At 41.9% G+C, this 12,589-nt stretch overlaps 1 protein-coding gene across 4 annotated transcripts in view; it reads left to right on the forward strand.

Moving 5' to 3' along the window:
• The first annotated feature begins 184 nt into the window (after window positions 1-184).
• CPPED1 (calcineurin like phosphoesterase domain containing 1) overlaps window positions 185-12,589 on the forward strand; it is a 283,606-nt gene continuing 271,201 nt past the window's right edge. For 2 of the 4 annotated variants that reach the window (XM_073591161.1, XM_073591163.1), the window contains exon 1: window positions 185-378. The gene's annotated coding sequence lies outside the window, so the exon portion shown is untranslated. The remainder of the gene's footprint in view (window positions 379-12,589) is intronic. The other 2 variants (XM_073591164.1, XM_073591162.1) reach the window with 2 other exon arrangements.

Consider the following 12,589-nt stretch of genomic DNA (forward strand, 5'->3'; position numbering starts at 1 on the left):
ACAGAGAGAGGTGGAAAGGTATACAGGGAGATATACAGAGAGAGAGAGATGCAGAGAAGATATAATATAAAAGAAGATGGATGGACAGAGAGAGGGAGAGAGAGACCTTCCGGGTGAATATGTGTGCTCTCTGCTCTGCTTGCAGCCTCCTATTCACTTCTATTCAATTCACGTTCCAGCCCTCCATTTCCTGCTTCCTGGTCACATGTTTCCTGTGACATCACAAGGTTAATCTGCAGGATGGGAACTAGCCACTACCATAGATTTTTTTTTTTTTGTGTTTGCTGTGTGTCGTCTCCTCTGTTCTTTAAGGCGATGTCCGAAGATCGGAAGTGTTCCTCAGAGCCCGGGGCAGGACTTTCAGTTTTTTTAATGCAGGTAGTGACACTGACGTGATTTTGGTTGTTGATTAAAAAAAAAAAAATCTTCAGGTGTAAGTAACATGTCGTTTTTTATACTGCAATACTGCAACTTTGTCAGCAGTTACATATCTTGTTGCTTTAGTAACTGAGGATTGATTACTGTGGAGAGGATACGTCTTCATATATATGCTCATGTACATGGGCACTTTTAACTTACACAGTGAAATAAACTGGTGTGCAGAGTACAGCTGCATATCTATACCTCCCAACTTTGTGAGATGTGAATGAAGGACACCTATCAGCAAGAGTATGCTGGCATAGGACACACCTGTTGCCACGCCCCCTTACAGGATAATTGTGCAAAAAAAAAACCACGATTGGTTAAAACCCACAAGTGTTTTTTTACCCACTAATATTACTTTGGCTTTTGAATTTTACAAATGCAGCAATTTAGGAATCAGATGAAAGGTTTAGCGCTGAAAACACTTTTTGATAGATAAAAAGTGCATTTTATATACATCAGACCAAAATGAGGGACAAATAAGGAGGAATGAGGGACATTGCTTCAAATCAGGGACAGTCCCTCGAAATCAGGGACAGTTGAGAGTTATGCATACCTCCCAACTTTGAAACTTAAGAATAAGAGACACCTAGGGACAGAAGAGACATGCAGAGCGTAGTAGACATAGAAAAGACATAATGAGCGTGGCTTAAATGCTTTGAATGTTGAGGTGGCTAAAGGAACATGGTTAAATAGGGTCTAAAGCGGAGTTCAACCCAAAAGTGGAACTTCTGCTCGTTTGTCTCCTCTCCCCCTCCATTGCCACAATTGGCACCTTTCAGGGGGGAGGGGGGACAGGATGCCTGTCTTTGACAGGTATCCCTGCTCCCACTTCCGGGAGTCTGGGCCTCCCTACTCCTCCTCCCCTGTCGCCGGCTAGTAGGAGAGAGAAGCGTGGCCTCGCGCATGCGCAGTAGGGTTCCCGACATGAAGCCGTAAGGCTACACTGCCGGTACCCTTACCCCCAATGGTGGTGGCAGCACCCGACAGCTGATGGAAACATCAGCTGCGGTGCTAACATCGCTGGACTCCAGGACAGGTAAGTGTCTTATTATTAAAAGCCAGCAGCTTCAGTATGTGTAGCTGCTGGCTTTTCAATCCCTTTATTTATTTTTGGCGAACACCGCTTTAAACCCACAAGCAAACATTTATTATATTTCAGCTAACCAATTCTTAGATATGATGGCTGCATTATTTTTCTTTTTCTTTCTATTTTCACCTGGTGGTTCAGCCAGTATGTTTTCAAAAGAACAAGCTGTCCTGCAGATGTAGCAGTTATAGTGTGAGACAAAACCATTTACCACTGACTGGGGTGCTTTCAATGATCAGCTTTTATTTATTTATTTATGCAAGCCCTATATCCTGAAAGAAAAAAATCTGTTTGCTGCAACTGCTTATAAAGTGTTATGCCGCGTACACACGGTCGGACTTTTCGTCTACAAAAGTCAACGGACGCTGACGGACTAAAGCTGGCTGGTAATCCGATCGTGTGTGGGCTTCTCCGGACTTTCAACGTACTTTTTTAGCCTCAAATCCGACGTACTTTAGATTTGAAACATGCTTCAAATCTTTACGTCGTAACTACGACGGACCCCGAAGTCTGCTCGTCTGTATGCTAGTCCGACGGACAAAAAAACGACGCATGCTCATAAGCAAAAACTAAACGGAAGCACTCGGTCTAGTAAAACTAGTGTTCGTATTGTAGGTAGCACATTCATCACGCTGCAAAATCTGTGATCGTTGAATGCAGCGCATTTTATTTCTTCTTTACGAATGCTCTAAAGAACGAAGGTGTTTTGCTGTTCATAATCAGAGTTCTCCCAAACTGATTTCTGGATTCTTTTTCTCTTTGATCTCATGAATGATATAGTATGCTTTTTAAAAACAATGTTTCCATACTAATAATACTTTTTCCCTTTTTTTTTTTTTTTTTTTTTTTTTAGGTTTGTAAAGTTACCACAAAGAACCCATTATTCTATTTTTTTTTTCTAGTGATTATTTTTTAGTTTTTAGATAAAGTTAACCCAAAGCACCGTTTTTGGTTATGTAGATTTTTTTATTTTCAAGACTTACCACTTGAACATTATTAACATTAGTAATGTATTTTTGGTGTGTTTTTTTCAAACTCAATGAGATTGTTGTCCCTTGTTAATTTAACATTGTGTGTAAAATCAATGATTTAAAAGAAAACACATAAAGTCTTTTGCTAAACTCAAAAAAGATCCATTTATTCATGGTCAAAATAAAATAAAGAGGAAGTCAACGCTGGAAAAAGTCGGTGTACAAGAAAATTGGGATCTTGCGGAGTCCATATAAGAGGGAGCACAATCTGGTCCAAGAATCCCAGAGATCAACAGCACCAGCAGATGATCTAGATGTCCCCAGACTGTGGTCCTACAACAGCCTGCGTCTTCTGTCAGACCAGACTGAACCCAGGTCATCACTTTCTTCTCTTCCCTGCAGCCTTTCCTCCACGCTGCCCTGCAGCCTTCCCTGTAGCCTTCTTTTGAGGCTGTGGCTCTGGTGTTTCAGTTGTGGCAGGAGGAGGAGGAGGAGGAGGAGGGGGGGCTGCCTCATGTAGTTGGGTGTTTCGTGTTAGCGTGCCCTGCAGCCCCTTATGGATTGTTTCCCCAAATAGGCGCTCACAAATGAGGCGCTGCTCCCAATCCATCTGAAGAAGCCTGCTGGCTAAGTAGCAGCCATAGGATTCTTCCACTTCGGGGGGGCTCCTTTAAAAAACGGGTGGCCTCTTGCATGAGGCGCAGGGATGCGTCCTGTGTGACCATCCCCTTCCTGGCCCTTTTTTTGGGAAGGTGGAGGGGAGGCACTTGGGATTCGGTCAGGCTCCTACTGGGCCCAGCCACCTCACTTGGCCCAGCCACCTCACTTGGCCCAGCCACCTCACTGGGAGCAGCCACCTCCTGCCTGACACTGGGCCCAGCCTCCTCCAGGATGATGGTGAATCCGGCCTCCTCCAGGCTGTCCATGGGCCCGGTCTCCTCCTGCCTGCCACTTTCCCCACATTCCTCCTGGATGGACTCATCCTGTGTATAAAAAAAGGACAATAGTTTTAGTATATTTTTTTGGGTTCATCAATGACACACAGTTTGCTTCTCATGAATAGCAAATTCAATGTGAATACATCTCTTTAATAAAAGAGTCTAATCAGACACCCTAATTATTTCAAGCAGGTGCCAAACATATTTAGCCACTACTGTCAATTGATATGTATACACAATTTTGAGTGCAAAATTATTTTAGACAATTATAACATCCAGTTAACATCATTAATATTAGTACAGTAAATATTTGTTAAAATAATTTACCTGACTCCAGATGGTCATATCCGGTTCATCCAGGATGGAAGACCCAGCTTGCTCCTCAGTAGCCTCTGCTGGGGTGGAGGGAAGGGTGGAGGGAAGGGTTGAAAGTGATGCCCTGGCTTCATTCTGGTCATCAAGAAAACGGAGTTGATTGTAGTACCACAGCCTGGGTACATAAACATCATCTGCTGATGCTCCTGATCTCCTTGATTCCTGGATCTTCTTATGCTCCCTCTTATACATGTTCCTCAAGACCCCAATTTTCTTGAGCAATGTCTCCATTGTTGCTTCCGGGATGGTCGCCTGGACAAAGGACAGAAGTCTCTCCAGCGTTGACTTCCTCACATACTTTGCATAATACTGAGGGTTTTTCACCTCCCACAAATTCCTCATCTCTCGATATTTAGAAATAAAAGCTGTAAGGAACTCTGGATCCTTAAATAGGGGATTCATTATATCTGGAAAAGATAAAGTCACAAGACAAAAAAGACTTATTATAGGTTTCTGCTAACCCCTCATCATCTTCTCCCTATGTAGGCCTCATCAATCTATCAAGCCATATAGGCCGCTTGCTACAAAGTCATGACCATAAAACCCAAAAAAGAATATTTAAAATTACCTTCGTTTTGTAACGTCCTGGTCCACTATCACCTACGCACAGAACGTACGTACGACACTACGCATGTGTGAAACTCCGCCTGCGTCGCCCGCCCCTGACGTTCGAAATTAACTCATGTTCTCTGCCCCCTAATTCGACGCACAGAACGTACGTACGACACGTGCGCAAGGGCCCTCTTTATACACTACGCATGTGTGAAACTCCGCCTGCGTCGCCCGCCCCTGACGTTCGAAATTAACTCATGTTCTCCGCCCCCTAATTCGACGCACAGAACGTACATACGACACGTGCGCAAGGGCCCTCTTTATACACTACGCATGTGTGAAACTCCGCCTGCGTCGCCCGCCCCTGACGTTCGAAATTAACTCATGTTCTCCGCCCATTTTTTGTTACGGCGCGTAGTGGGGTAAATAATGGCGGAGACACCTGACATGTTGACGACCTCAGGTAGTGGAGACAGCCCGGAGGCTGGAACGTCAACCAAATCTGTGAGGCCTAGATTTAAGGCCTCTAATATGAGTTTTAAAGAGATGGTGGAGATGGTGGCCATTCTTCACAAAGACGACTATGATGGGAAGTATGGGCCGTACACACGGCCAAATTTGCGCAAGGCCAAAATAATGGCGAAGGTCGTGGACACTTTGCAGGCATCTTTTGGGGTACAGCGCTCCAGAGATCAACTTCGAAAAAGATGGTCTGACCTGAAACTCAGGGAGCCGGATCAATATAGACGTATCCGGAAAGTTCTGAAAAAAAGTAAGTACTTGTCGTGTTTTTCTCTTGTGTTTATTACCTTGTATACTGCTCCATGTGCTTTTCCTTCCTATACGATTTTTTTGTTCATCGTTTTAAACGATCTTTTAATAAACCTCGTTACATATCTATAGATAGATATAGATATAGATATATAGATATAGAGAGAGAGAGAGAGAGAGAGAGAGAGAGAGAGAGAGAAATATATAGAGAGAGAGAAATATAGAGATAGGTAGATAGATAGATATAGAAATGTAAAACATTCTTTTTGAATATTTTAAGTTATCTTTTTTTTTTCTTTACATTTAGTTAGATATTTATAGATTTTGTTCCAGATATAGAGAGAGAGAGAGAGAGATCCAAAGATTATTAACTATATTTTGAGATATTGATATCTAGATATCTATCTATCCGATATGTCTTTATAATTTTAAATATTGAGGTAAAATAGGAACTCTACACAAACCACTTCACTACAAATGTTGGAAAATTACTATGTACTAAAATATCTGTGTGCTAAGTAGATTAATTAATAATTTTTTGTTTCACATAGGGGAAAAATCACTCAGCCAACAAGAAGACAGTCCACCCCAAGCCAAACATGATTGGGAAATCAGCCCAAGCCCCACTGAGGATGTGGAGGAAGGAGAGGTGGGCGACATGGGCACCCCACCAGGTGAGTGTCTGACACACCAGCTTACGGTAATCTATGCATGGCTGCCTTTTGTTTAATGTAATTTTTCTACTCTATTTTAGGGGATCTGGTTGTGCTTGATTCAAGCAACAGTGCCACCCCCGAGGATGTGGAGGAATTATGCTACATGGGCACCCCACCAGGTCAGTGTCTGAGACAACAGCTTCATTATGGTAAGGTAAACTATGTATGTGTGCATATTTCTAAATACATTTTTTGGTTTCATTCCACTTTAGGTACAAGAAGTGACTATTTCACCTCAGAAAGTGCCCAACGGCTAATTGGTCAAATAATGGCCTGGAATAAGGACATAGATGAAATGCGTAATCGGCTGGATCGTATGCAGCAGGAAATGAAGGACATGATTGATGTTTTGGGTCGAATCTAAATGCCCTTTTTGAAACCCCAAAACATCAATCATGTCCTTCATTTCCTGTTTTGCTGACCCCATTCTGGGCCTTCTCTTTATTTTTTTGGCTGAACAGAAATGGCTGTTTAACCTAATTTAAAAAAGGAGGGCTGTTTCTCGAAAATACCTAAAAAAAAATCCACAAAAAAATAAAACTTGATTTTCTCAAAAACCAAAAAAAAAAAAATAAAACTTGATTTTAAAAAAACCAAAAAAAATATAAAACTTGATTTTCTCAAAAACCAAAAAAAATAAAAAACTGGATTTTAAAAAAACCAAAAAAAAAAAAAACTTGATTTTAAAACAAAAAAAAAAAAAAAAAACTTGATTTTCTCAAAAACCAAAAAAAAATAAAAAACTTGATTTTCTCAAAAACCAAAAAAAATAAAAAACTGGATTTTAAAAAAACCAAAAAAAATAAAAAACTTGATTTTAAAACCAAAAAAAAAAAAAACTTGATTTTCTCAAAAACCAAAAAAAAAATAAAAAACTGGATTTTAAAAAAACCAAAAAAAATAAAAAACTTGATTTTAAAACCAAAAAAAAAAAAAAACTTGATTTTCTCAAAAACCAAAAAAAATAAAAAACTTGATTTTAAAACCAAAAAAAAAAAAACTTGATTTTCTCAAAAACCAAAAAAAATAAAAAACTTGATTTTAAAACCAAAAAAAAAAAAAAACTTGATTTTCTCAAAAACCAAAAAAAATAAAAAACTGGATTTTAAAAAAACCAAAAAAAATAAAAAACTTGATTTTAAAACAAAAAAAAAAAAAAAATTGATTTTCTCAAAAACCAAAAAAATAAATAAAACTTGATTTAAAAAAACCAAAAAAAGTAAAAAACTTGATTTTAAAAAACAAAAAAAAATAAATAAAAAAAAAAGCCTGTTTGCGAAAATCAAAAAGCCAAAACTATTTTTTTTGTGGATTAGGTAGAAATATTTAAATATAATTATATTTTTCAAAATTATTAAGATATCATTATATTTTTGTCTATGAACATTTTATACTAAATGCAGAACTGAATGCATAACAACCATTAATAAAAACATCTCCTTATAGGAATTAAATAAATGTGTGGTTTGTTATTTCAATGCTCAGTATCAGTTTGGTTATAATTGTCAAAAAGTTGTTTACAGTGGCAATGGAGCTTATTTAGACATTTAAAATGAAAATACAGTTGGCACTACAACTGCTCGACCATAACCTAGGAGAAAGCCCAAAAGAAAGGCAAGCAATAAATATAATTCAAGATTTCATCAATATTTTTTTTATTGTAAAAAATTAAATATCCTGGCCCATTGCAATGGCCCCCCTACCCATAAAATAATTAACATATTGCTGTCTAACTTGACGGGCACTTTGGGGGGCCAAGCCAGTACGGACAGTATCCAGGCCCGTAAGGTTGGCATCTATAAGTCCGGCCTCAGGCCCAACTGTGCCTATATAATTCTGAGAATGTTTGTTTAAAAAGTTGTGCAGAATGCAGCACGATAAAATTATAAAATTAAGTTTGTATTCCGCCAAATTAATGGCTGTTTGAAACAGGCGGAACCGGCTGGCCAGAATTCCAAACGCATTCTCAACCACTCTTCTAGCTCTGGCCAGCCGGAAATTAAAAACCCTCCTCTCCGGGGTGAGGGTTCTTTGGGGGAATGGCCTCATGAGGTGCTTGCTCAGAGCGAAGGCTTCATCGGCAATGAAGACAAAGGGGAGTCCTTCCACATTATCCGCATCAGGTGGCAATCCCAGGCCACCACTCTGGAGACGCTGGCAGAACTCCGTCTGGGCAAATACTCCTCCATCCGACATCCGGCCATTCTTCCCCACGTCCACATATAAAAATTCATAGTGTGCCGACACCACCGCCATTAAAACAATACTGTGGAACCCTTTATAATTGAAATAGTATGACCCCGAATGGGGTGGTGGCACGATGTGGACATGTTTCCCATCTATAGCCCCTCCACAATTGGGAAAGTCCCAACGGCTGGCAAAATGGGATGCCACAGTCTGCCATTCCTGTGGCGTTGAAGGAAACTGGGGAATCAAACAAGAAAACCAAAATCAATTAATTTGGAAGCTAACATTGCAAGAAAATTAGACAATTAAAAACATTATTCCCCAGCATCAGTATAACATTAAATAATTTAATTCTTCTGGAATAACTAATATGGAAAGGCACACTTATCAGATTGCTCACCCCCTCTGATGGAACATTGATTACATTTTAGGGGGTTGTGAAATCCCTAAAAAAGATTACTTTTAGGACACGCAGGAATTTAGGGACTAAAAAGGCTACAAGACTGCAGTTGTCGCACTCTGCAGGTGCAGTTGCTAACCAGCTTACAGTAAATGAGGTAATGTAAAAAGGCATTCATGTTGCAAGGAGTACACAATCACATGCAAGGGCAATTAATGAAAACACTTTGAGGCTTGCATATGATTTGATGATGGAAATCAGCAGAGCTTCTGCTCATTTACTAAAGCACTGGAACAAATGCACTTGTAGAGTGCACATGCATTTTGCAAAGTGCAACATATATTTGCTTTAGACAAATCAACACCACAGAACATTCAAGCAAATTTTTACGAGGGTGTGTGGGGGGGTTGGGAAATCTAGCTAATTGCTAATTAGCAGCACACTATTTGGAGTGAGTTTAGGTGGGGGGGGGGTTGTGAAATCTAGCTAATTGCTAATTATAAGCACACTAAATACACTCAAACAAAATACATTCAAAATGAGTAGACTAGGTGGATATGTTCCCATCACTGCATGCTGGGGAGGTTATTGAAGGAAAATATACATGCATGACAAAAAATAACAGGAAAAAAATCCAGCATGTGTGAGGATAAAAAGGGGACATTCACACTATATTGCAATGATGGTAAGTAGTGTTTGAAGCAAGAAATACATTACATTATCAAAGATTACATAAAAGAACATGTGATGCTAATAAAAGAAAAATATCTTACCTTAATATAGTCCTTCTGCAGGACCTGGATGATGGCAGAACAGGTCCCCAGAGCCTGGGGGGAGATGCCTGTCGAGAACTTAAGGTCCTGCAGGCTTCTCCCTGTGGCCAAATACCGCAAGGTAGCGACCAGCCTCTGCTCCGGAGTGATGGCTTGCCTCATGCAGGTATCCTGCCTGCTGATATAGGGGGTCAGCAAAGCCACCAAACGGTCAAAAACGGGGTCCGTCATCCGGAGAAAGTTCCTGAAATCCTCAGGATTATTCTCACGTATCTCACGGAGCAAAGGCATGTGACAGAACTGGTCACGCTGAAGCAACCAATTCTTGGTCCATGAACTCCTCCTTGCCCTGTTCATGGACTGGTCTTGGGCTGAAGAATAAACTACAGCACCAAACACATACAATGCACGAGCTCGACGACGAGTACGTACAGGTAACATGGTTTCAAAACGGTCGGCTGGTCAGAACGCACTAAACCGAACGCACTGAAGAACAGCAAGGCCTGTGAAGAGCGACCTGAAAATCAGGAACGAGCGGCCAATAAAACAAAGATTTCTCAATGCCAACTGACCAAACGCACTGAAAAGCAGATACAAACCTCACAAGCACAGACTGAACAACAGTTAAAACGAACTGAAAAATACGAGTCTCACAAGCGCGAATCGTCTCTCACCAAACTTCTACTAACACGAGATAAACACGAGATTAGCAGAAGGAGCCCAAAGGGTGTCGTACGGGCTATTGAACTTCCGTTTTATAGTCTCGTCGGACTTGGTGTACGTCACCGCGTACTAGGCTGTCGTACTTTTGTGTGGTTGTGTGTAGGCAAGTCCGTTCGTAAGAAAGTCTGCCGCAAGTCCGCCGAAGGTACGCCGGAAGTATGTCGGACAGGCTGTCGGACTTTTGTAGGTGAAAAGTCCGACCGTGTGTACGCGGCATTAGTGTATTTAAATCTGCTAGTCCATCTAATACTCCCCTCCCTCCAGATTGACCAAAGCTGCTGTTCAAAGGTGCCCCCATTGCTCTTTCATCCAGAATTGTGTCTCACTAATATAGGAGTTACTGACCAGATCACCAGGTGACAGCCTAAAAAAACAAGTAATGCAGCCACCACATCTAATGATTACTAAGCTGCAAAAGAATACATTTTTGATTTTGGGTTTAATACGGCTTTACAGTGGTATATACTGTACACAGTCCGCAGTCCTTGTACCCACAAAATGCACCCTAATTTCTGTGCTATGAATGAGAGGCTCACTGACATAAACCTGCCATGTATACACTGAGGTATACTTAGTCACCCTTTATATCAGAATCTCCCCTTCACATTAAAGTCCCCTCCTTCACATCAGTAGTTCCCCTTTACATCAGAAGACCCTTTACATTAAGAGCCACCCTTTCACATCAGAGTCCCCTTTTACGACAGGAGTCCTCTCTTCACATCAGCGATTGCCCTTAAATTTGGGGCCCCTTTAACATTGGTAGTCCCTCTTTTAACATTAGTATTCCCCCTTTACGTCTGGAGCCCCCATTACATCAGCAGTCTTCCATTCACATCAAGAAAGAGGGAAAGAGTGCAGGCATTTAGTGAAGAGAGAATGGAGGTCTGCTGTGTCAGGACAGGAGTGACAGGGAAGAGGAGATAGGAGTGTATTAGGATGAGAATAAGACAGAAGAGAGAGGCGCCTCTAAGTGCAGAATTATTAGCTGTTTATTTCCCTAAACAAAATTAAAAAAACGTACAAAATCTGGCGAATTAAAAAGCGTGTAGTCATTAATAATGCATGACTACATGTTTTTTAATTCGCCAGATTTTGTAAGTGTTTTTACAAAAAAACACTTACAAAGAGGTACCTCTCTGTTCTCTCTTATTTTGTTTCAGAGTTTGCTCCTCTTTTCTGAGTGCAACCCTCAGTGTTGGATATATATCATTGGACCCTTGCCTCTCTAGAGTTACTGTCTGCTTTGTCCTCATGCTTAGAGGGCCCTTATACACTGTACCTGTATTAGGATGAGAGCTGGAATCAGAGCTGAGAGACTTAAATCACTGATTGCAGGGAGAGGAGTAGCGAGCTAGAGCTGTCAGTGGTGGGGAAAGAGAGGAGAAAAGCAGATGAGCTGGACTGAGAGGAGAGCTTGCAGAGAGGAGAACATGTGTAGGTGCAGCAGGAGCAGAGAGATCACCTACCTGTCAGATGTCTGAGACCCTGCTTGTCGGATGTTGGCGCCCAGAATTGAAAATGACTGGGTGTGACATACTGATGGACAAATGTGAAGGCGGGGTTATATTGTATGGCTGGATCGGGGTGTTCTGATTGACAAGAGATCGGTTGCAGGGATTGAGAATGGGGGCACTGTTTGCTTACCCTTCCATTGTTGGGAGGAGATGGGGGTGGATAAGCAATCTGTGAAGCTCCGATGTGACAGACAGTGCCAATGCAGGAGTGCTACAGTGACAGCGTGAATCTGGAAAGGAATGAGAGCACATCCCGCACCTCCTCTGGGCTGTCTCCGGCTCTCCTGATTTGACTTCTCATCCAGCGCTAAGCTGACAGGAGTAGTGATGCTGCTGTCGCTACTCCTGTAAGTCTTGTAGCGGCAGAAACGCTCCTCCGGGCGCTCCTAGCTCACATGTTACTGTCACCCGTCTGCTTACCCCTTGGCCCTGCTCTGTGGTCCTGCTGCCACCACTGCTGCCTAGATGATGGTCCCTGAACAGTCTATACGCCCTCTATGTACCTTTCTGATAGACAGCTACAGTCCCTCACAGTCACCGCCGGCTGCAGCCCTGCCGTCTGCCCTAAACACTTCCTGAGGGAGCGAGGCAGACAGGAAACCCCTCCATGGACAGACAGGCTGGGGGCCGGAACTTTAAACTAACTGTTGGCAAATGCGGCATTAGCTGCCTCCGCCCCTACATTAAAAAAAAAAAAAAAATTAAAATAAAAGAGTTCCCACTCTGCTACTGCCTCTTGGGGCCCCACTGATGGAAGGATGGGGCCCCAGCAAATGTTATTTAATGATTGGTCAATCTAGGAGATGCTCACAAGCTTTGAAAACTGCCTGCATCCTACAAGAGTGAGTGGCAGTGGAGGCAATGCGGGAAACGGCTCAGCTGAGCGGGACTGCGGGACATAAGTCCGAATTCTGGGCTTTCCAGCAGAATCCGGGGCTATTAGGAGGAGTGCAGCTGCCCCATGGAGATGCTTGGATAAGGGTGGTTGGGTTGTAAGAAGCCACGTGCTGCTGTTTGTGTAAAGTGCTTCGCTCACAAGCCACATTTATGGAGAATTTGTGATATTGTTGTCGCATGCCCACAATGACCACTCTGTCATAAATTCCTGCATTTGCGTCAGAGTTGCTGTAGGTCTCTTGGTAGCCTCACTGAACAG

The sequence above is a fragment of the Aquarana catesbeiana genome, linkage group LG06 (genome assembly GCF_042186555.1).
Source record: "Aquarana catesbeiana isolate 2022-GZ linkage group LG06, ASM4218655v1, whole genome shotgun sequence".
Lineage (NCBI taxonomy): Eukaryota > Metazoa > Chordata > Amphibia > Anura > Ranidae > Aquarana > Aquarana catesbeiana.